Source organism: Carya illinoinensis, chromosome 3 (assembly GCF_018687715.1).
Source record: "Carya illinoinensis cultivar Pawnee chromosome 3, C.illinoinensisPawnee_v1, whole genome shotgun sequence".
In the NCBI taxonomy this organism is placed as follows: Eukaryota; Viridiplantae; Streptophyta; class Magnoliopsida; order Fagales; family Juglandaceae; genus Carya; species Carya illinoinensis.
In genome coordinates, this window is record NC_056754.1 from 35,638,033 (window position 1) to 35,659,844 (window position 21,812).

Sequence of the window (21,812 nt, forward strand, 5' to 3'; positions counted from 1 at the left end):
AACTCTAAATAGTGCTCAGATGAATTACTCCACCACTGAAAAAGAGTTGCTAGCTATAGTGTTTGCTTTGGATAAGTTTTGTGCTTACGTGATTGGTTCTCCTATTATTATTTTTACAGATCATATAGCCCTTAAGTACCTTCTTACAAAGAAGGATGTTAAGGCACGATTAATATGATGGATTTTACTTTTACAGGAATTTGACATCACCATCAAAGACAAGAAAGGAGTGGAGAACGTAGTGGCTGACCATCCCTCGAGGCTTACATTTGAGGACACCTCTGACCACCTGCCAATCAAGGATGATTTTCCCGATGAGCATTTACTATCTATTACTTCTCTACCATGGTTTGCTCATATTGTGAATTATTTGGCTGCAGGTGAGATACCGGTGGATTGGAGTGCTCAGGACAAGAAGAAGTTCATAACTGAGGTACGTAATTTCTATTGGGATGATCCTTTTATTTTCAAATATTGCCCTGACCAAATTTTAAGGTGTTGCATCCCTGATGAAGAGATTGCTAGAGTCTTGCAATTTTGTCACTCTCAAGCTTGTGGGGGCCACTTTTCAATGAAGAAAACCGCTGCAAAAATTTTCAGTGTGGATTTTATTGGCCCACCATATTTGAAGATGCAAACATCTATTGTCGCTTATGTGAAAAGTGTCAAAAGTTAGGAGTTATATCCCGTCGTAATATGATGCCCTTAAACCCAATTTTAGTGATTGAAAATTTTGATTGTTGGGCATTGATTTTATGGGACCATTTTCTCCTTCTTTTGGATATCAATATACTATTGTGGCAGTAGATTATGTGTCAAAATGGGTAGAGGTAGTAGCTTGCAGGAGCAATGATAATAGGACGGTAATTAAATTTCTCAAAGAGAATGTGTTATCTCGATTTGGTACACCACGTGCTATCATTAGTGATCGGGGTATACATTTTTGCAACTGTTCTTTTAAGGCTTTGATGAAAAAATATGGGGTGGTACATAAGATCTCGACTGCCTACCACCCCTAGACAAGTGGACAGGTAGAACTTGCAAACGGGAAAATTAAGCAAATTTTAGAAAAAAGGGTCAACCCAGATTGCAAAGATTGGTCTTTAAGACTAGTTGATGCGCTTTGGGCCTACCGTACAGCTTTCAAAACTCCCTTAGGCATGTCACCTTATAGGCTTGTTTTTGGGAAGCCTTGCCATTTACCTGTGGAGCTCAAGCATCGAGCTTACTGGGCCATCAATCATTTCAATTTTGACATGGGAGAAGCATGTAAGCTTAGAAAATTTCAGTTGACCGAGTTAGAGGAGTTGAGAAATGATGCTTATGAGAACTCTAGAATCTATAAGGCTAAAATGAAAGCGTTTCATGATAAAAATATTTTGAGAAAAACGTTTAAGCCTACTAATCGAGTGTTTTTATTTGATTCTAGACTCCATAAGCACCCAGGAAAACTTCGGTCTAGGTGGACTAGCCCTTTTTTAGTAAGGAATGTTTTTGTAAATGGGACCGTACAAATAGAAGATCCTAAGGATGGTCGGATCTTTAAAGTAAATAGTCAACGTCTTAAAGTATTAATTGATAGGCAAGTTTCGGAAGTGGAAGACATTCCACTTGTGAATCCAATATATCAACCTCGACCACACTACCCAGGTATGTTTTTCTTTATTTATTTCTTTTTGCTTTGTTTTATTTTTTTCTCTCTCTTAATAGACCTATCAGCCAACTGCAATGTGATAGAAGTAGATTTCAACTCACCCAATCCAAGCTGAACATAAACATTATAAGGCAATAAGTTCACACTTGAACCTAAGTCTAATAATGCTTGGCCTATTTTTGAGCTCCCTATCATGCAAGCTATGGTAGGGGATCCTGGGTCCTTGTATTTGGGAGGAGTGTTGGTTTGGATAATAGCACTAACCTGCTCAGTAAGAAAAACTTTCTTTTGCACATTCAATTTTCTTTTTACGGTGCATAAATCCTTTAAAAATTTAGCATAGGTAGGAATCTGTTGATTAGCATCTAACAATGGTATATTAATCCTAACTTACTTAAAAATTTCAAGAATTTCAGCGTGATGCTTATCTTTGTGCAAAGGGGTTAACCTTTGAGGAAAAGGTGCAAGTGTAGTGCTTGGAACACTTTCAGATTCCAAAGGATCATGTGCCTCATTTTCAGAAGGAGGTTTAGAAGTGTTACCATTCTTTTCTACCTCTTGAGTTGGAATGCCAATCACCTTACCACTTCTCAAGGTTGTAATAGTCTTGACTTGCTTGACATTTGAATCTCCTGCCACACTTTGAAATTGCTAGTTTTGGCCTTGGGGATTAGGCTGAGATTGTTCAGGGAACTTCCCTTTCTCTTGAGCACTCATGGTTGTAGTCAACCTTGTGACTGACCCTCAAATCTCAGCAATGGCTTGTGAATTTTGACTGTTGATAGCAGCTTGGCTTTTCATGAATTGCTGAAAATTGGTGGACAGCTACTGGAATTTGGTGGATAATTGCTGAAAATTGTCTTCAAGGTTCTTTTTCTGAGCTGGGACCATGTGGTTGGCATATTGAGATGGTCCTGGACCTCCTGGAGTAGTGTAGGGTACAATTTGTGAAGGACCAGCTATGTTGGGTGCAGGTAAAACAGCTTGATCACCTCTCCAACTGAAATTAGGGTGATTTCTCCATCCCGAATTGTAGGTGTTAGAATAAGGACCTGAAAAAGATTTAGCAACCATATTAACAGCATTAGATTGATCCAAAAGAACTTCTTTTAAAGCTGGAATGGTTGGGCAATCATTAGTTGAATGCCCTTGGCCCTCACAAATATTACAGCTCAAGGTAATTTGAGGTACAGCTTGTACTTCATTCACTTTCTTCAGTTCTATGGTTTCTAATTTCTTAGAAATCATAGCCAACCTAGCATTCAAATCATCTACTTCTCTTAGATTATATTTCCCACCCCCTGAAATTGTCCTTGAACTTTCCGACCTATCATGAACATCAGATGTATCCCATGATTGTGCATTTTCAGCTAGATAATCAAAATATTCAAAAGCTTCCTTAGGTTCTTTGTTAAAAAATGCTCCATTACACATGGTCTCCACAAATTGTCTCATTTTTTGTTGCAAGCCCTCATAAAAAAACTAATGACCCTCCAATTCTCATATCCATGATGAGGACATGCATTTAAAAGGTCTTTAAATCATTCCCAACAATGATAAAATGTTTCCACATCCTTTTGGCAAAAATTCATGATCTGTCTTTTCAAAGCATTGGTTCTATGCATGGGAAAAAATTTCTTTAAAAATTCAGTTTGCATTTCTTGCCAAGTCCCAATGGATCTTGGTCTTAAAGAATTCAACCGTGTCTTAGCCTTGTCTTTTAAGGAAAATGGAAACAGTTTCAATCTTATGACCTCATCAGTGCATGTTCTATCCATGAATGTGGAACACACTTCTTCAAACTCTTTGATATGCAAATAGGGGTTTTCAGATTCCATACCATGAAAGTGTGGTAATAATGGAATCATCCCTGGTTTGAAATTAAAAGCATTTGCATTAATAGGTAAAATGATGCAAGAAGGTGTGCTAGTCCTAATAGGCTGAAGATATTCTCTAAGTGTCCTGTTTGGATTCTCCACTTCCCTATCATGATGCTCATTTTCAGCCATGATGCTATCAGTGTCTGATGATGATTCAACAAAAGATGATGCAGAGCTAAAAGATGTTAATGATTCTGTCCTAAACAGTTAAGATGTATGGTCTCTAGTCCAAGCAGTCATACAAACAAGAGCAGATAATCAAAGACCATGAAAAATAAACAAAGAGAAGAGAAAAAGATTAGATGTCACCCAGGCTGTGAAAAGGTTCACAGCTCCACAAACGTCCTCTCCCTTTTCACAGCTCCACAAACGTCCTCTCAGCAGTAGAGGAATGCTCTAATAAGCACCAGTTGTCCCCGGCAACGGCGCCAAAAACTTGACTCAGTCTCGAATGTGCTTCCAAGTGTAGAAGTGTCAAGTTGTATCAAGGATAAGTCCAGGATCGTATTCCACAGAGACAAAAGGGTTATCAAAGCGTATAAAAGATTTGTGAGTACAAATGAATCGAGTATGAGAGATGAAAATAAAATTAAAATGCAATGCAAAAAGATAATCGAAGTTGAAATTAGAGTTTCTAATAAAAAAAAATTAACGAACACTTGGGTTGGGTATGAGACTCTCTTTATTTCAGATTCTAGATAATTTTCTCGATTAACAATCCAATCAAGGCATTGATAAACGAAAGATAAAAAGTTATGCTTAAGTTTTTGCAATATGTTTTTCTAAGGGATTCTCTACTTTACTAGCCAAATACACATTAACAATCAATCGAGAGAAGCCTTGATAATTGTCAAGCTTTTGTTGTGTGTTACGTCAACAACAAAACAAGAGCAAGAGCCACAATCTATTTTCAATTCAAATCCGACTAGTGATATAGAGAAATCATCATTTATCGACAAAATATTGCACTATACTAGAATCCAAAACAAATCAAATCTCATTCCACAACCCAAGTCTTAGAAATTAGTTACCCATGGTATGTCTATCAGCAAAAGTAATTCTAAGTATAGCCATCGCTACCGAAAACTTCCAAATCCACCAAATGAGGAGTCTAAAAATCAAATACTAAACTAAACTAAACTAAATCCACCGAACAACCAATCTCGGCAAAAGAAACGAAAAAGAAAACTGAATCTCATGCTCTACCAAAGACGCAGAAATGAAAAGTAAAAAAAATCAAAGAAGCTTCCTGCACTCTAACGTAACCGACAAAAGAAAAAAATAAAAACCAACGGAAGAGAAAAAAAAAGTAATCCAGCTGCCAAGGTCTGGAATGATTTCGTTGGTCCAGCACATGATTCCGTTGCTTTCTTGCATGCTGTCTGTTGTGTTTGTTGATTTGTTTCCCTTCCATCCATGAGTTCCAGCATTCTACCATGTTCAGGCCATGTTCAGCAAAGTAAAGAGAGAATTTGTCACCCAGCCATGTGCTTGGTTCTGCGGCTTTCCAACGAAATCCGAGTGTGTGCTGTCCGTCTGTGTGAGTTTTCTTGCTGCAGGTTTATTGCATGTGTGAGCTGGTGTGGTCCATGTGATGCTATTGATCTCCTGCTGCACGTCCAGCTACTCGAAAAAGAAGGAATAAATTTGCTGCTGCTACACGTAGGTCTCCAACGAAAAGAGAGTGAAAAATAAAATAAACCAGCCCCACTCTATTGCAACGTGCTGCGTCCAGCATGATATGTTCGGCGTGCTCCTACTGTTGGCTGTCCGAGTGAAGTGCAATTGATCTCTATTAGATGAGATTCCATAAAACCATAATCAATTCTTCTATTTCCTCATAGGTCCCATTCTTTCTTTCCTTCCATAAATGCCCTACAATACATAAATGAAATGATATTATAGTTTAAGTATTTCAAGGGCAAATATGAGACTTTGATGTGCAAAAATATTGGCATCAATTAATTTGACATTCAATATTAGAATTTGATACATAATTAAGTGTTCAATCCTTATTTGATAAAATAAATCACTCATTTAAACAACTTAATTATGCAATTTTAACCCTTTATCAATGGGAGAAGCATGTAAGCTTAGAAAATTTCAGTTGACCGAGTTAGAGGAGTTGAGAAATGATACTTATGAGAACTCTAGAATCTATAAGGCTAAAATGAAAGCGTTTCATGATAAAAATATTTTGAGAAAAACGTTTAAGCCTACTGATCGAGTGTTTTTATTTGATTCTAGACTCCATAAGCACCCAGGAAAACTTCGGTCTAGGTGGACTGGCCCTTTTTTAGTAATGAATGTTTTTGTAAATGGGACCGTACAAATAGAAGATCCTAAGGATGGTTGGATCTTTAAAGCAAATAGTCAACGCCTTAAAGTATTAATTGATTGGCAAGTTTCGGAAGTGGAAGACATTCCACTTGTGGATCCAGTCTATCAACCTCGACCACACTACCCAGGTATGTTTTTCTTTATTTATTTTGTTTTGCTTTGTTTTATTTTTTCTCTCTCTTATTTTCTTTCTTTTCCTTTTTGTTTGCTGTTGTTTTATTTGTTTTTGATTGCAGGATAATTTCATTTTGTCATTTCAGGTTACCATCTTTGGTGTGTAGCGAGCTACCCACGTCACTCATCAGATGTATTCTACAATTTTCAGTTATTCCCCATTCAATTTTGATTCTTAAACATTGAGGATAATGTTTCATTTAAGTTGGGGGGTGGTGCAAATTCAGTATTTAAAATGATTGTTGAAACTCTGTGGCATATTTTCATGTGTCAATTTTGTTTTAATTTGCATCACACGTGCATCATTTTCACATGTGTACTCATTCTTATTCATAGCCATATCTTCATGAATTCACCAAACCCACCATAATCATTTTTGATAAAGCATTCATTGAACCCTTAATGCACTTATCCAAATTTTGTGGTAAGATGGTGGTTTGACACATGTAGGTAAAGAACTCTTTTACTTAAGTACTCATGTGAGTTTGGAGAGGATTGAGAGCATACAAATGTAGTAAATTGTGATAAGCGTTCATTGATCTATTGAATTGGGCACTTCTTTTGAGAATATCATTACATGGTTTGGGGTACGATGATGGATATACTTGGGATATGACGAAGGTCAACTTAGGATTAACGTTTGAGCCTTTCAAGCTATCCCTTTCCATCATAGACCCCTAGTAGTCAACTTTGAGCCAATAAACACATGTAGCTTTTTTCTTTTCATATGCCCATATCATCCATGCCTCTCCATATTGGAGTATAACCTATACTCTGATTTTCTTACCCTTTTTACTTCCAAGTATACGTATACTAGGTGTGGAATTTGTATTTTCTGTTTTTTATTTTATCATTTTCAATTAAAAGAAGAAGAAGAAGAAGAAGACGGCAGGAAAAAAAAAAAAAAAAAAAAAAAAAGAGAGAGAGGGAGAGAAAAGTACAAGTTGCAAAGTGTTCAATTAAGTGAGCTCCGAAAGAAAAAAAAAAGTTGGTAGAAATGGAAAGAATACAAAAGTGGCATGTGTTTGTCCAAAAAAAAAAAAAAGAGGAAGAAGAAGGAAAAGCATTATAATTTGATGATCTGAAAAGTTGGAGAGTACATCAAGTGAGAAGTGTGGTCTATTGAGATATTTAATAAAATTCTCTTTGTATGTACTTGGAAGTTTTTGAATCCCTTTCATCCTTTTTTTTTTCGTATAGCCCCAAAACCAAACCACATTACAACCTTTTGTATTGACCGTTCTAATCCTAATTAAACTGTTGGAAAGACTGGTGAAAGTCTCATTTGTTAGTGTTTCTATCATAAGATCAATGTTTGCTTGTTGCTTATACATAATTGCCTAATTTTCCATGAGAGTGTGTATACACCCATTGTCAACTCCATAGAGAGAGCCCTTACACAAAATACTATTATACCCATGAGTTATGGAGTTGAATCTTTTGCTTGAGACGTTCTTGATGTTGCATGTGTCAAGGTTAGTGGTAAGATGATTATGGATTGGAGACCACACACACATACTGTAAATTGCTATAAGTGGATTGATCTTGATGGGTTATTGGATTCCTTAGATTGTTTTGATATGTGAATCTGGAAAGTGACTTGATGGACTTTATGTGTGATTTTCTTTGGTCTCTTTCGTTGTTTTGACATGAAAATTGCTAGGGACTAGCAATGAGTAATTTGGGGGGTATGATGAGTGTGTGAAAGTGTACTATAAATACCCTATTATTGGACTAAAATGCTAAAATGTGAATAGAAATCATAACAATTAATGTGTATTCTTAAATTAAATTTCTATTTAAGTTGGGATACTCTCCTCAGCAATTTTTTTATGTTTAATTTCAGAGTTTATAAAAGAGTAATTCAAGCCTCGTAAAACTCAAAGGAGGACATTCATGGGGTTTGGGAGCAATTTGGAAGAAAAGAAAAAGAAAATAAATCACAAAATGAAACCACAAGAAGTCCAAGTCTGAAATTCGCTAAAAGACAGTCTGGACATATTTTAGTTTTTTGACTGTATCTTTTTACTCACAAATCGGATTGATACGATTCTTGATGCATTAGAAATATATCTTAAAGGGCTATAACTTTTTCTCTAATAAGAATTTCCAAATTAGAAATCCTGAAGGGCGTACGTGGCTGCCAAGATAAGTCCTAAAATTTAGGTTTTTTGTTTTTATGCGGAAATTAAGAGGACATTAGTGTTTCTTTCCTACCCTATATGAGTATATCACTAGCACGAAATAGAAGAGAATGAGGAGGAACAAGAGGTAGATCTGAAGAGAAGAGAAAATCACTTCCATAGCCACCGTTCACTTCAGTTTTCTCTAGAAATTTTTGTCGTCCATTATGTTTATGGATAACTAAATTCTCAAGTAGGGTTAGGGATGAACTTGCACATTAGATGGTATTTCTAATTTATTTTTAATTCATGTATTTGATCTGCAATTGCTAAAACTCTTTTGTTTTATCATTCTCAATTCATCATTGATGTTTTCTTCTCCGAATAATCATAGAATTTATTCTGTTTATGGATTCAGTCATGCTTTTTCTATTGAACGGATTAGTTCTTTCATTATGTTTGAATCAATTATTTATCTATATTGATTTAGTTTTTTGCTTCAATATCGCTCCCTAAGTATATTGTCGTCATTGGATTTTCTCAATAGGGGTAGTAATTTACGTATTTTAAAAGTGGTGAATGATTTTTCAAAGGGTAATTTTTTTTTTTTTGGTTTATAAATCTACACCTTCCGATTGGGAATTCGTAAACTAAGTTCCTAATTGAGTTATCCAATGAATTAAGAATAATTAAAATACCGGATTTGTGCAAGGGATTCCCGATACTCTATTGTTCGTCAAATTTGAGTAGTTTTTCCATTAATCACTTTGCTTCACTTTAATCTACATTTAAAATTTATCTTTGTTCTCCATTACTTATTTAATATTTTTCCTTAAGTTTCTTTGTTTCTCTTGCTATTCTTTTAATTTGTCTCCCTGTGGAATCGACACCCCAAAGTTGTGCTACAACTACCGCATTATTCTTTAGGTGTAATCACTTACTAGGAATGGGTAATAGTGTATACAACCCATGTGTCAAAAACTTAAATTTGGCCTTTCTACATGAAATGTACCTTTCACAGGTGCGATTGACGGCTCCTTTCATCTTAGGCCAAAAGAAATATTCATGCAAAATGTCTAACATTTTCTTGACATCGAAATGACCACTCCATTTATGCGCAAACTCAATCAAAGGCAAATGGTACTCCCACAAATGTTCATGCAAGAAGTCAATGAATGGTAAATGATACTCTCACAAACGATTATGCAACACGTCTAAAATCTTTTTTACACCAAAATGATCCATCAAACCACATTAATGCACAAGAAAATCACGAATAAGACTAGTAGACTCATAAAATCTATTCTCTTTAAACAAATACCAATCTAGTCTACATCACTTACCAAACGATGCTTTCTCACATACTCCATACACACTAGCAAAGTCATCATCATTATGATGCAATTTCTTATCATATTCAAATCTCAATAGCTTTGCATCTAAAATGAAGACAATGACATACCTTCTTGATAATGCATCAACCACAAGATTTTCCTTAGCATGCTTGTATTTGATTACATGAGGAAAAGTCTCAATACATTCCTCCCACCTAGCATGCATTCTAGTCAACAACTTACCTTGTTTTTTCAAGTGTGTCAAGGACCCATGTTCTTCAAAGAGAGGTTGGTTAGCAATTATCACACCCGGCACAAAATCAATGTAACGTTCTATCTCTCTAATAGGTGGCAATCCACTAAACACACTAGTAGGAATCATGATCTCATAGCCCTGCAATAAAGAAACAACAACACTAGGCAAAGAGCCATTAAATTTGTTAGTATAAAACCTCGCCTTAGCATAAAAACTCACTTCTCTTTTTGTTTTTCTCTCACTTTCTTCACTCTTACTTTTCTTTTCACCCTCTTTTTTTCTTGAGGTTTCAACCCCACTCTCATTTCTTTTCTCTCTCATATTTCTCCCTCTCTCAATTTCTACCTCAATATTTCTTTCTTTTTCAATCTCACTCTCACTCTTTCTTTTTCGCTCAACCTCACTTTTTACTCTCTCTTTTGATCAATCTCAGTCTCCCTCTTTCTTTTTTTATCAACTTCACTTTCACTTTTTCTTTTTTTATTAATCTCAATTTCTTTCATTCTTTTTTGATCAACCTCACTTTGACTCTTTCCCTTTTTGATCAACCTTACTTTTCAACTTTAGTTGGTTCTCATGGACTTCTGTTGGAGTTAAAGGAGCAAGTTTGATTGTTTTTCCATCATTTTCAAAACTGTACATGTTTCTAAACCCATCATAGATCACTCTCATATCACACTGCACGACCTCTCCAACAAAATATGGCCAGCATACATAGGCACTACATCACAAAGTACCTCATCCTTATACTCCCCAATTGGAAAAGAGACTAGCACTTGCTTATTTACCCTAACCTCCCCACAATCATTCAACCACTACAATTTGTATGGTCTAGGGTGTTTCAAGGTAGGTAGATTGTAGATTTCTATCTCTCCCAGTTTGTAGATTTCTAATCAATACACCTCGTTGATCCATCCTATCTCTCACTTCCCCCAAAGCTAAATTCAACCGTTCAAACTTTTGTTGCGTGGATTGGAACACAAAGAATGAGTTATCTACTATCCCCTTTGGTGATAGGTCATTTTTATGAGATGTCGTATGCTTTGCACAAAAAAGAATGTTAGTGGAAAAAAGACCTCATATGCTCCCTTACGTGTTTACACTCGAATATATGGCACTTCACTCTTGTTTCACTCTTAAAATGCTTTTTCCAATAATGAACTCACACACTCTTGCCTTTTACCTCAAGAGTATTCCCACTCAAGTTCTTTAAGAACTAATCGAACTCAATCAAGACAATACAACCTTGTTTTATCCCAACTAGTAATTAGGTCCAAGAAACAAGAACGAAAGAAAACACAGAAAGAATAAATTGACATGAGACTCAAGGAAATGATATAAGGGAAAGAGTAATTCACAAGACAAGATACAAACTATAATGATATATGCAGCCCCCTTGATGATAAGGCTCAATAAAAATGAAAAAATTCAAGTTTTTTTTTTCTTTTCATTTCTTTTCTTTTCTTTTCATTCTTTTCTCAACACTTCAACCACAAATAGAAATATTCAATTGTGATAATCAAACAATTGAATTCACACAAAAATTGACAAGAAAATAGAAGGGAATCAATGAAACCCTAGAAATTTCAAACGCTAGATGGTGCAAATTTTAGTAGCCCTCAAACAAGGAATTTAGCCACCCTATGATGATGAACACCAAACCAAAATGATAGAGTGATTTGGCAGCCCTAGGAAAAATGAATTTCTGCACCTTTTTTTCTTCCAACCTTAGAACAATGAATCCCTAGAATTAAAGATGATATAAATAAAAGATAGACTCAGACCTGATGGGAAATCGAGTGCTAAATACCAAATGATGTGAACCCCAATCAACTCGCTTTGAGACCCAACAACAATATTGGAAAAACAAATCCAAGAAAGCCAATATCAAGTCTATTGCATGGAGGAATCTAGACCCGATGAGAAATTGTTTCAAGAACCTACATAATATAAAAATTTAGATCCGTTGAAGAGCCCGTCCCAAGAACCCAGATTACAAAGGAGGAATGCCACAAAGGTTGTGATTTACCTTTGATAAGTTCAAACGTTCAATCAGAGGAACAAGAGGAGATAAACTCAACTCATAATAAATAAAATTCATGAATTTTAATAATGTCTTACCTTCTCAAATGAGGTTACAAGTGATTTCAATAACAATCCCCAAAACCCTAAGTGAGCCGTGGGTACTGGAGCGTGAACAGTGCCTAGCTACAGTACTTCTAAAACCCTAGTTCACTTTAAATAATAACTTTCCAAATATGCAGTTGGCCAAAATACAAGGCCTTCCTAAAAACCCTAGTTCATTAGAAATAAGACATATGTGTGGGCTGACATCCTCAAGCCCATTTATTCTAAACTAATAAAATAAGCTCTTTGAATGAAATAATTAAGTCCAATGCATTCAATAACAATAAGCCCAAGTCGTGTCTTTCGTAGCGTATCAAATGGATGAAAACTGGATCTCCTCCTCTCAAGTTCGTCTTGAATGTTGGGCTCTTGCTAAACACGTCTCAAGTGGATTGCACTCCCGTCCATGCATAGCTTCCTTGATCTTCCTAGCACTTGACCTTGCAATTGCCCCCATCTGAAACTTGCAAAGGATCTTTACGACTTGGTCCACCTTGGGGCCCATCATTCTCCCTCTCCTCAAAAGGATTCGTCCTCGAATCTCCACTTGGATCGAAGGGAAAAAGATTAGAAACATTGAAAGTAGTAGAAATATGGTAATTGCCTAGAATATCCACTAGATGTGAAGTATCATTAATTTTCTCAAGAATTTAAAAAGGTTTATCCAAGCTACTCCTATCATCAACAAGCAAAAGTATCAAAGTTAAATGAGTAAGTGGATTAAAATAATAAACAACTTCAAAAGGAGAATATGAAGTAGTAGTATGCAAGGTCCATATTATATGCAAACTCTATAAGTGACAAACAATCCTCCCAAGTTTTTAAATTCTTATGAACAATAGTGCATAAGCGCTGAGTATTAGAAACAATACTCCTAGGTACAGGATTAAGTTGCACTATCCCCCTGAATAATAAGTGATGAGTGTGCGAAAGTGCACTCTAAATACCCTATTATTGGACTAAAATGCTAAAATGTGAATAGAAATAATAGGAATTAATGTGTATTCTTAAATTGAATTTCTATTTATGTTGAGATACTCGTAAGTAGTTTTTTTATATTTAATTTCAGAGTTTATAAAAGAGCAAGTCAAGTCTAGTCAAATTCAAAGGAGGACATTCATGGGGTTTGAGAGCAATTTGGAAGAAAAGAAAAAGAAAAAAAATCACAAAATGAAACCACAAGAAGTCCAAGTCTGAAATTAGCTAGGAGACAGTCTATACATACTATAGTCTTTTGACTGTATCTTTTTCTCGCATATCGAATTGATGCAATTCTTGATACATTAGAAAGCTATTTTAAAGGTGTATAACTTTGTCTCTAATAAGGATTTCCAAATTAGAACGCCTGAATGATGTACATGGCTGCCAAGATAAGTCCTAAAATTTAGGCATTTTTTATGCGAAAATTAAGAGGACATTAGGGTTTCTTTCATACCCTATATAAGCATATCGTTAGCACGAAATAGAGAGGAGGAGGAGGCACAAGAGGTAGATCTGAAGAGAGGAGAAAATAACTTCCATGGTCACCGTTTGCTTCAGTTTTCTTCAGAAATTTTTATTGTCCAGTATGTTTATGAGTAACTAAATTCTCAAGTAGGGTTAGGGATGAACTTGCACAATAGATGGTATTTTTAAATTATTTTTAATTTATGTATTTGATTTTCAATTACTAAAACTCTTTTGTTTTATCATTCTCAATTCATCGTTGATGTTTTATTCTCCGAATAATCATAGAATTTATTCTGTTTATGGATTCGGTTATGCTTTTTCTATTGAATGGATTAGTTCTTTGATTATGTTTAGATCAATTATTTATCTATATTGATTTAGTTTTTTGCTACAATATCGCTCCTTGACTATATTGTCGTCATTGGATTTTCTCAATAGGGGTAGTAATTTATCAAAGGTAAATTCACAACCTTTGTGGCGTTCCTCCTTATAATCTGGGTTCTTGAGATGGGATTTCAACGGGTCTAGATTTTGATATAATCTAGGTTCTTGAAACGAGTTCTCAACGGGTCAAAATTCTCCATCCATAGACTTGAGTTTGACATTCTTGGGTGAGTTTTCAAATTGATTGTGGGTTCAAGGGATTCTCTTCCCGCAGTTTCACATCATTTGATATTCAGAGCAAGGTTTCCAATCAAATTTGATTCTATCTTTTATTTATTGCATCTTTAATTATAGGACTTCATTGCTCTAGGGTTCCAAAAAAAAAAATTGCAGAAATTCATTTTTCCCTAGGGCTGCCAAATTACCTTATCATTTTGGTTTCATGTTCATAATCATAGGGAGGCTAAATTCCTTGTTTGAGGGCTGCCAAAATTTACACCATCTAGGGTTTGAAATTTCTAGGGTTTCATTGATCCCCTTCTGTTTTCCTTGTCAATTTCTTATGTGTTTGAATTCAATTGTTTGATTATCACAATTAAATATTTCTGTTAGTGGTTGAATTGTTGAGAAAAGAAGAGAAAAGAAAAGAAAAGAAAGGAAAAGAAAACAAAAAAAATTCAAAAAAAAAATTCAAAAAAAGAAAAGAGGAAGAAAGGAAAGTAAAGGTAGCATATTCAGTGGTTGCTACATAGTTACAATAAAAGAGAAAGAAAGAAATTTGTTGATTGGGTCTTGTCCTTAAAGGGGCTGAATTACCTCTTGTTACCTCATTCTAGTTGTTATCTTGTTTTGTAATTACTCTTTCCGTCATATAAATACCTTGAGTCTCGTGTCATTTTGTTCCTTCCGTGTTTCTCTTGTTCTTATTTTCTTGGACCTAATTACTAGTTGGAATAAAACAAGGTTGTATTGTCTTGATTTAGTTCAATTAGTTCTTCAAAAACTTGAGTGAGAAAACTCTTGAGGTAAAAGGCAAGAGAGTGTGAGATCATTATCGGGTAAAAGCCAATTATGAGTGAAACACAAGTGGAGTGCCATGATTCGAGTGTAAACACGTAAGGGAGCGTGTGAGGTCTTTTTTCCTCTAACATTCTTTTTTGTGCAGAGCATATGATGTCTCATAAAAATGACTCATCACCAAAGGGGATGGTAGATAACTCATTCTTTGTGTTGTTTGAAAGGTTAAATTTGAAGTTGAGGGAAGTGAGGGATAAGATGGAACAACAAGGTGCATTGATTAGAAATTTGCAAAGTGGGAGAGATAGGATAAGATGTGAGCAGTATTGAGAATAGGTACGATAAGAGTGAAGAGTATGACGAGTCTCTTGTTGTTAGGCGTGCTCCCAATACAGAATTTAAGATGGATGATATAGAGCAGCAAATAGAGAACATTTTTCATACTAGATGCCACATCAATAACAAGGTATGTAGTATGATCATTGATGGGGAAGTTGTTCTAATGTTGCTAGCACTACGTTAGTTGAGAAATTGAATTTACCTACTTTGAAACAACCTAAACCATACAAGTTACAGTGGTTGAATGATTGTGGAGAGGTTAGGGTAAATAAGCAAGTGTTAGTTTCTTTTTCGATTGGGAGGTACAAGGATGAGGTGCTTTGTGATGTAGTGCCTATGCATGCTGGCCATATTTTGTTGGGGAGGCCATGGCAATGTGATAGGAGAGTGATTTATGATAGGTTTAGAAACATGTACAGCTTTGAAAATGATGGAAAAACATTCAAACTTGCTCTTTTAACTCCAACATAGGTCCATGAGGACCAACTCAAGTTGAAAAGTGAGGTCGATCAAAAAAGAAAGAAAGAAAGTGAAGTTGATCAAAAAAGAAAGAGAGAAAGTGTGATTGATGAAAAAAGAAAGAGTGAAAGTGAGATTGAGAAAAGAAGAAATAGTGAGGCCAAAACCTCAAGACAAGGAGAGAGTGAAAAGAATGAAGAGAGTGAAGAAAAAACAGAGAGTGAAAAGAAAATAGAGAGTGAAAAGGAAAAAGAAAATGAAAAGAAAAAATAGAGTGAAAATAATAAAGAGAATGAAGAAAAAAGAGAGAGTGAAAAGAGAAGAGATAGTGTAGAAAATGAGAGGAAACAAAAAGAAAAGTGAGTTTTTATGCTAAGGCAAGTTTTAATACTAACGAACTTGACGTACCTTTGGCTAGTATTGTTGTTTCTTTGTTGCAGGGATATAAGGTCGTGATTCCTAGTAGTGTGTTTAGTGGATTGCCACCTATTAGAGAGATAAAGCAATACATTGATTTTGTGCCAGGTGTGATAATCCCTACCCGACCTTTTTTAAAAGAACATGAGTCCTTGATACACTTGAAAGGACAACGTAAGTTGACTAGAATACATGCCAAGTGGGAGAAATGTATTGAGACTTTTCTTTTTGTAATCAAGTACACACATGGTAAGGAAACTTTTGTGGCTGGTGCATTAGCAAGAAGGTATGATCGTATCATTATTTTAGATGCAAAGTTATTGAGATTTGAATATGACAAGAAATTGCATGCTAATGATGATGACTTTGCCAGTGTGTATGGAGTACGTGAAAAAACATCGTTTGGTAAATGCTATAGACTAGATTGGTATTTGTTTGGAGAGAATAAACTTTGTGAGCCTACTAGTCTTATGCGTAAGTTGCTTGTGCATGGATGTGGTTTGGTGGGTCATTTTGGTGTAAAAAGGATTTTAGATGTGTTTCATAAATGTTTGTGGGAGTATTACTTTTCATTCATTGAGTTTGCATATAATGGGAGCAATCAATTTGGTGTAAAGAAAATTTTTAACGTGTTGCATAAATGTTGGTGGGAGTACCATATACCATTCAATGATTTGTCGCATGAACACTTGCGAAAGTATCATATGCCATTTATAGAGTTTGCATATAATAGGACCATGCATACTACTACTTCATATTGTCCTTTTGAAATTGTTTATGGTTTTAATCCATTTATTCCTTTTGATTTAATGCATGTACCTGTTCATGACAGAAGTAGCTTAGATGGACATTTCCAAATTCTTGATAAAATTAATGATACTTCATATCTAGTGGATCTTCAAGGTAAGTATCATGTGTTTGCTATTTTCATTGTTACTGATCTTTTTTCCTTTGATCCAAGTGGAGATTCGAGGACGAATCCTTTTGAGGAGAGGGCGAATGATGGGCCCCAAGTTGGACCAAGTCGTAAAGATTCTTTGCAAATTTCAGATGTGGTAATTACAAGATAGAGAGCTAGGAAGATCAAGGAAACTATAAATGGATGGGGGTGCAATCCACTTGAGATGTGTTTAGCAAGAGCCCAACATTCAAGATGGGCTTGAGAGGAGGAGATCCAATTTTCATCCACGTGATACGCTACGAAAGACATGACTTGGGCTTATTGTTATTGAAGGCTTTTGACTTATTTATTTCATTAAAAGAGCTTATTTTATTAGTTTATAATAAGTGGGCTTGAAGATGTCAGCCCACACATATGTCTTATTTATTTGAACTAGGGTTTAGAAGTACTGTAGCATGACACTGTTCACTAAGGGCATTTTTTAGAGAAAGGGTCTCAAATTTTAGTGTACGGTTTTATCATGTTATGGGGAGGGTATTTAAAGGATGTAACCAGCCATTCCAAGGCAGACATTTTATTTCGAATTTTAATTGGGAGTGAGTTTTCTCCTCTTGTTCTTAATTGAACTCTTGAACTTTTCAAAGGTAAATTCACAATTTTTGTGGCGTTCCTCCTTGTAATCTGGGTTCTTGAGACGGGATTTTAACGGGTCTAGATTTTGATATAATCTAGGTTCTTGAAACGAGTTCTCAACGAGTCTAACTCTCCATCCATAGACTTGAGTTTGGCATTCTTGGATGAGTTTTCAAATTGATTGTGGGTTCAAGGGATTCTCTTTCCGTGGGTTCACATCACTCTTGCTATTCTTTTGATTTGTCTCCTTGTGGAATCGACACCCCAAAGTTGTGCTACAACTACCGCGTTATTCTTTAGGCATAATCAAATTTTGGCGCCGTTGCAGGGGAGACAGTTGAAGAATTGTGAGATAGTTTTTCTTTTCAACAGTTTGTAAAGGCGGTAACTTCGTTCCTTCTTTTAGCTTGCAGCATCTTTATTTTATTTTCTATTTCTTTTTGTAGTTTTTTTTAGTGTTGCATTTTTCTCTACCTTGCATGCACAGGTATAGAGATGCCTTGGGTCGGTTTGCTTGTAGACCTGTGTTAGAGTTAGAGTTTAATTTTTCTGATCATTTGTTTGATAATTCTTCTAATTTTGAGAAAATAAGTGAACACGAAGATCAACCCACTAGGACCCTTCAGGATTACCTCCACCCTTCACGCACAGCCACACCATCATGCATCATGTTTCCAGCTAATATTCACTAATTGGATTTTAAAATAGGGATTATACAGTTACTCCCTACTTTTCATGGCTTGGAAAATGAAAATCCATATGTGCATATTAGGGAGTTTGAGAAAGGAGTTGCGACTTTTCATAGTCAAAATGCAACTGATGACATTGTGAGACTTAAGTTCTTTCCTTTCTCTTTGAAGGATAGAGCTAAGAGTTGGCTATACTCATTGAGACCACGATCTATTGGGTCATGGAATGAGTTGACTCAAGTCTTCTTTAATAAATACTTTCCCCAACATAAGACCAATGCTTTAAAAAGGCAAATCTCCACCTTTGTACAAAAGGACAGTGAGACTTTGTATCAATCTTGGGAGAGATTTAAAGAGCTATTGAGTATGTGTTCTCACCATGGGTATGAGAATTGGCGCTTAATGAGTTATTTTTATGAGGGACTTACACCTAGAGAGTGTCAATTTGTGGAGATGATGTGTAACGGTGAGTTCTTACAGAAAGATCCAGATGAGGCCATAGAATACCTCAATGAGCTTGCTGAAAAAGCTCACACTTGGACTGGACCTAGTGCTACTGAGAGCACAAATAGGTCACGACCCGTAGGAAACCTAAATGGTAGTGGAATTTACCATCTCGAGAAAGAAGATAACCTAAAGGCTAAGGTTGAGATGCTCACTAGGGAGCTAGAGGTGTTGAATAATAAAGACTTAAAGCCAACACACGTGGCTAATCATGCAGAGTATTTTGGACCATGTTTTGTGTGTGACGGGGTAGATCACCTTGCCAAAGAGTGTCCCACATTTGCTAAGATGAGAGGGATGTATGAGGAACAATGTAATGCCTTAGGTATGTACAAGAACCCTTTTACACCTTTCTCTGATACCTATAATATAGGGTGGTGTAATCACCCCAATTTTAGCTGGAAGTCTAAAAACCAGCCACTTGTACAATCCCCTAGATCATATCCTGCACCATACCATGCACCTTCATCTTCTAGGAGTCATTTAGAAGACACTTTGAATGCTTTTATTGAGGCACAAGGTAAGACTAACCAAAAGTTTGAATCTTTGATTACGCAGGTTGTTGAAGAAAATAAGGAGATAGAAAGCCAAGTGTCCAAATTGATGAGCTCCTTGAGTGTGAATGAGCGAGGCAAGTTTCCTTCTCAAGCTCAATCTGTACCCCATGGTCAACACATGGCACAAGAGAATTTGAAGGATGTGAATGTCGTTGTGACACGAAGTGGTAAGTCATTACACTTCCCAACAACGAGCAAATCAAAGGATGTGGAAGAGGATTAAAGTAATAGTGGTGCCGAGCTGACCAACTGAATAAGCGAACTTTGGATCCTAACAATGAAATCTTGGAGAATCTCAAGCAGGTAAAAATTAACCTCCCTCTTTTGCATGTTATTAAACAAGTTCCTACTTACGCAAAAGTTCTTAAAGATTTGTGTACAGTCAAGAAGAAGCACCATGTTAAGAAGACAATATTTCTGACAGAGCAAGTTAGTGCTCTAATTGAGTAGTGGATTCCTCCCAAGTACAAGGATCCTGGTTGCCCAACCATTGCATACAGCATTGGAAATCATGAGTTTGGGCAAGCTTTGCTAGATTTAGGAGCTAGCGTGAATCTAATGCCATATTCTATTGGGTTGGGAGAAATCAAACCAACCACTATGGTATTACAATTGGCTGACCGTTCAGTCAAAGTACCCCGGGGTGTGGTAGAGGATGTTCTAATTCAAATTGATAAATTTTATTATCCCATTGATTTCCTAATCCTTGACACTAGCTCTGTTGTTGATATTACTTCTAAAATTCCTGTGATTTTAGGTAGGCCTTTCCTTGCCACTGTTAATGCACTTATTAATTGCAGGAATGGGCTCATGAAGCTTTCTTTTGGAAACATGACTCTCGAGGTGAATATCTTCCATATTGCAAAACAGCCAAACGATGATGACGAGAGCCACCAGACATACATGATTGCCTCACTCATAAAAAGGGGAGTTTCTATAGCTCATGATTTTGACCCCCTTGAGTATTTTCTTGTTAATTCTGAGTTTGATTCTATCAGTAATCCATATGATGTAGTTGATATTTGTGCTATCTTTGATAAAATTCAGGATTATAGCACTCGGGCCTGGCAACCGAAGTTTGAGGAGTTGCCTGAGAAAGAGGAAAAACAAATTCCTTCAAGTGTGGAAGCACCCAAAGTTAAACTGAAACCTCTACCTAAGGGTTTAAAGTATGCTTTCCATGGTCCAGGTGATACTTTTCTTGTTATTATCTCATCTGAACTGTATGAGTCTCAAGGTGAGAAATTAATTCGGATCCTAAGTGAGCATAAGTCAGCCTTAGGTTGGAGCATTGCTGATATAAAAGGTGTTAGTCCCCTGGTCAGTTCTTATAAATTAATTTGGAGAAAGGAACTAGCCCTCGTAGAGACCCCCAGCATAGGCTTAATCCTACTATGAAATAAGTGGTGAAGAATGAAGTGTTAAAACTATTAGATGTAGGAATCATATATCCTATTGCTGATAGTAAATGGGTAAGTCCTACACAGGTTGTTCCTAAGAAGTCAGGTGTTACTGTGGTGAAGAATGACATGAGAGAGCTAGTCCCTACAAAACTTGCGACTGGGTGGCAGATGTGCATTGATTATAGAAAATTGAATGCTGCCACCCGGAAAGACCATTTTCCTCTCCCTTTTATTGATCAAATTCTTGAGCGTGTGCCTGGTCATCCTTTTTATTGTTTCTTGGATAGTTATTCTGGTTATTATCAAATCAAAATTACATTAGAAGATCAGGAAAAAACCACTTTCATTTGTCCTTTCGGTACTTATGCTTTTCGTAGCATTTTTAGTGACATGGTTGAAAATTGCATGGAAGTTTTTATGGATGACTTGACTGTTTTTGGATCTACTTTTGATGCATACTTATTGAATTTAGAGAGGGTATTAACTCGTTGTGAGGAGAAGGAATTGGTTTTGAATTGGAAAAAATGCCACTTTATGGTACCTTCAAGTATTGTGTTAGGGCATATTATTTCTTCTAGGGGGATAGAGGTAGATCAACCTAAGATTAAATTAATCTCTAAGTTGCCAACACCTACGATAGTAAAGGACGTGAGATCCTTTCTTGGTCATGCGGGCTTTTATAGGAGGTTCATACAGAATTTTTCCACTATATCTAGACCACTATGTGACCTCCTAGCTAAAAATGCCCCATTTGAGTGGACACAAGATTGTCAAGAGGCCTTTAAAACGCTAATTGGCAAGCTTACCTCAGCACCCATAATGCAGCCACCTGATTGGACTTTACCTTTTGAGATTATGTGTGATGCAAGTGATTTTGCTGTAGGTGCTGTACTTGGACAGCGAATGGAGGGAAAGCCTTTTGTCATTTACTATGCTAGTTGAACTCGAAATAGTGCTCAGATGAATTACTCTACCACTGAAAAAGAGTTGCTAGCAGTAGTGTTTGCTTTGGATAAATTTTGTGCTTACGTGATTGGTTCACCTATTATTATTTTTATAGATCATGCAGCCCTTAAGTACCTGCTTACAAAGAAGGATGCTAAGGCATGATTAATACAATGGATTTTACTTTTGCAGGAATTTGACATCACCATCAAAGACAAGAAAGGAGT

The 21,812-nt window shown here is 36.1% G+C and overlaps 1 non-coding gene across 1 annotated transcript; it reads right to left on the bottom strand.

Annotated features, from left to right (window-relative positions):
• Positions 1-18,454: 18,454 nt before the first annotated feature.
• On the bottom strand, positions 18,455-18,562 carry LOC122305924. Its single transcript, XR_006241356.1, has one exon. It is a non-coding gene; the product is annotated as a small nucleolar RNA R71 (small nucleolar RNA).
• Between the last annotated feature and the right edge of the window lie 3,250 nt (positions 18,563-21,812).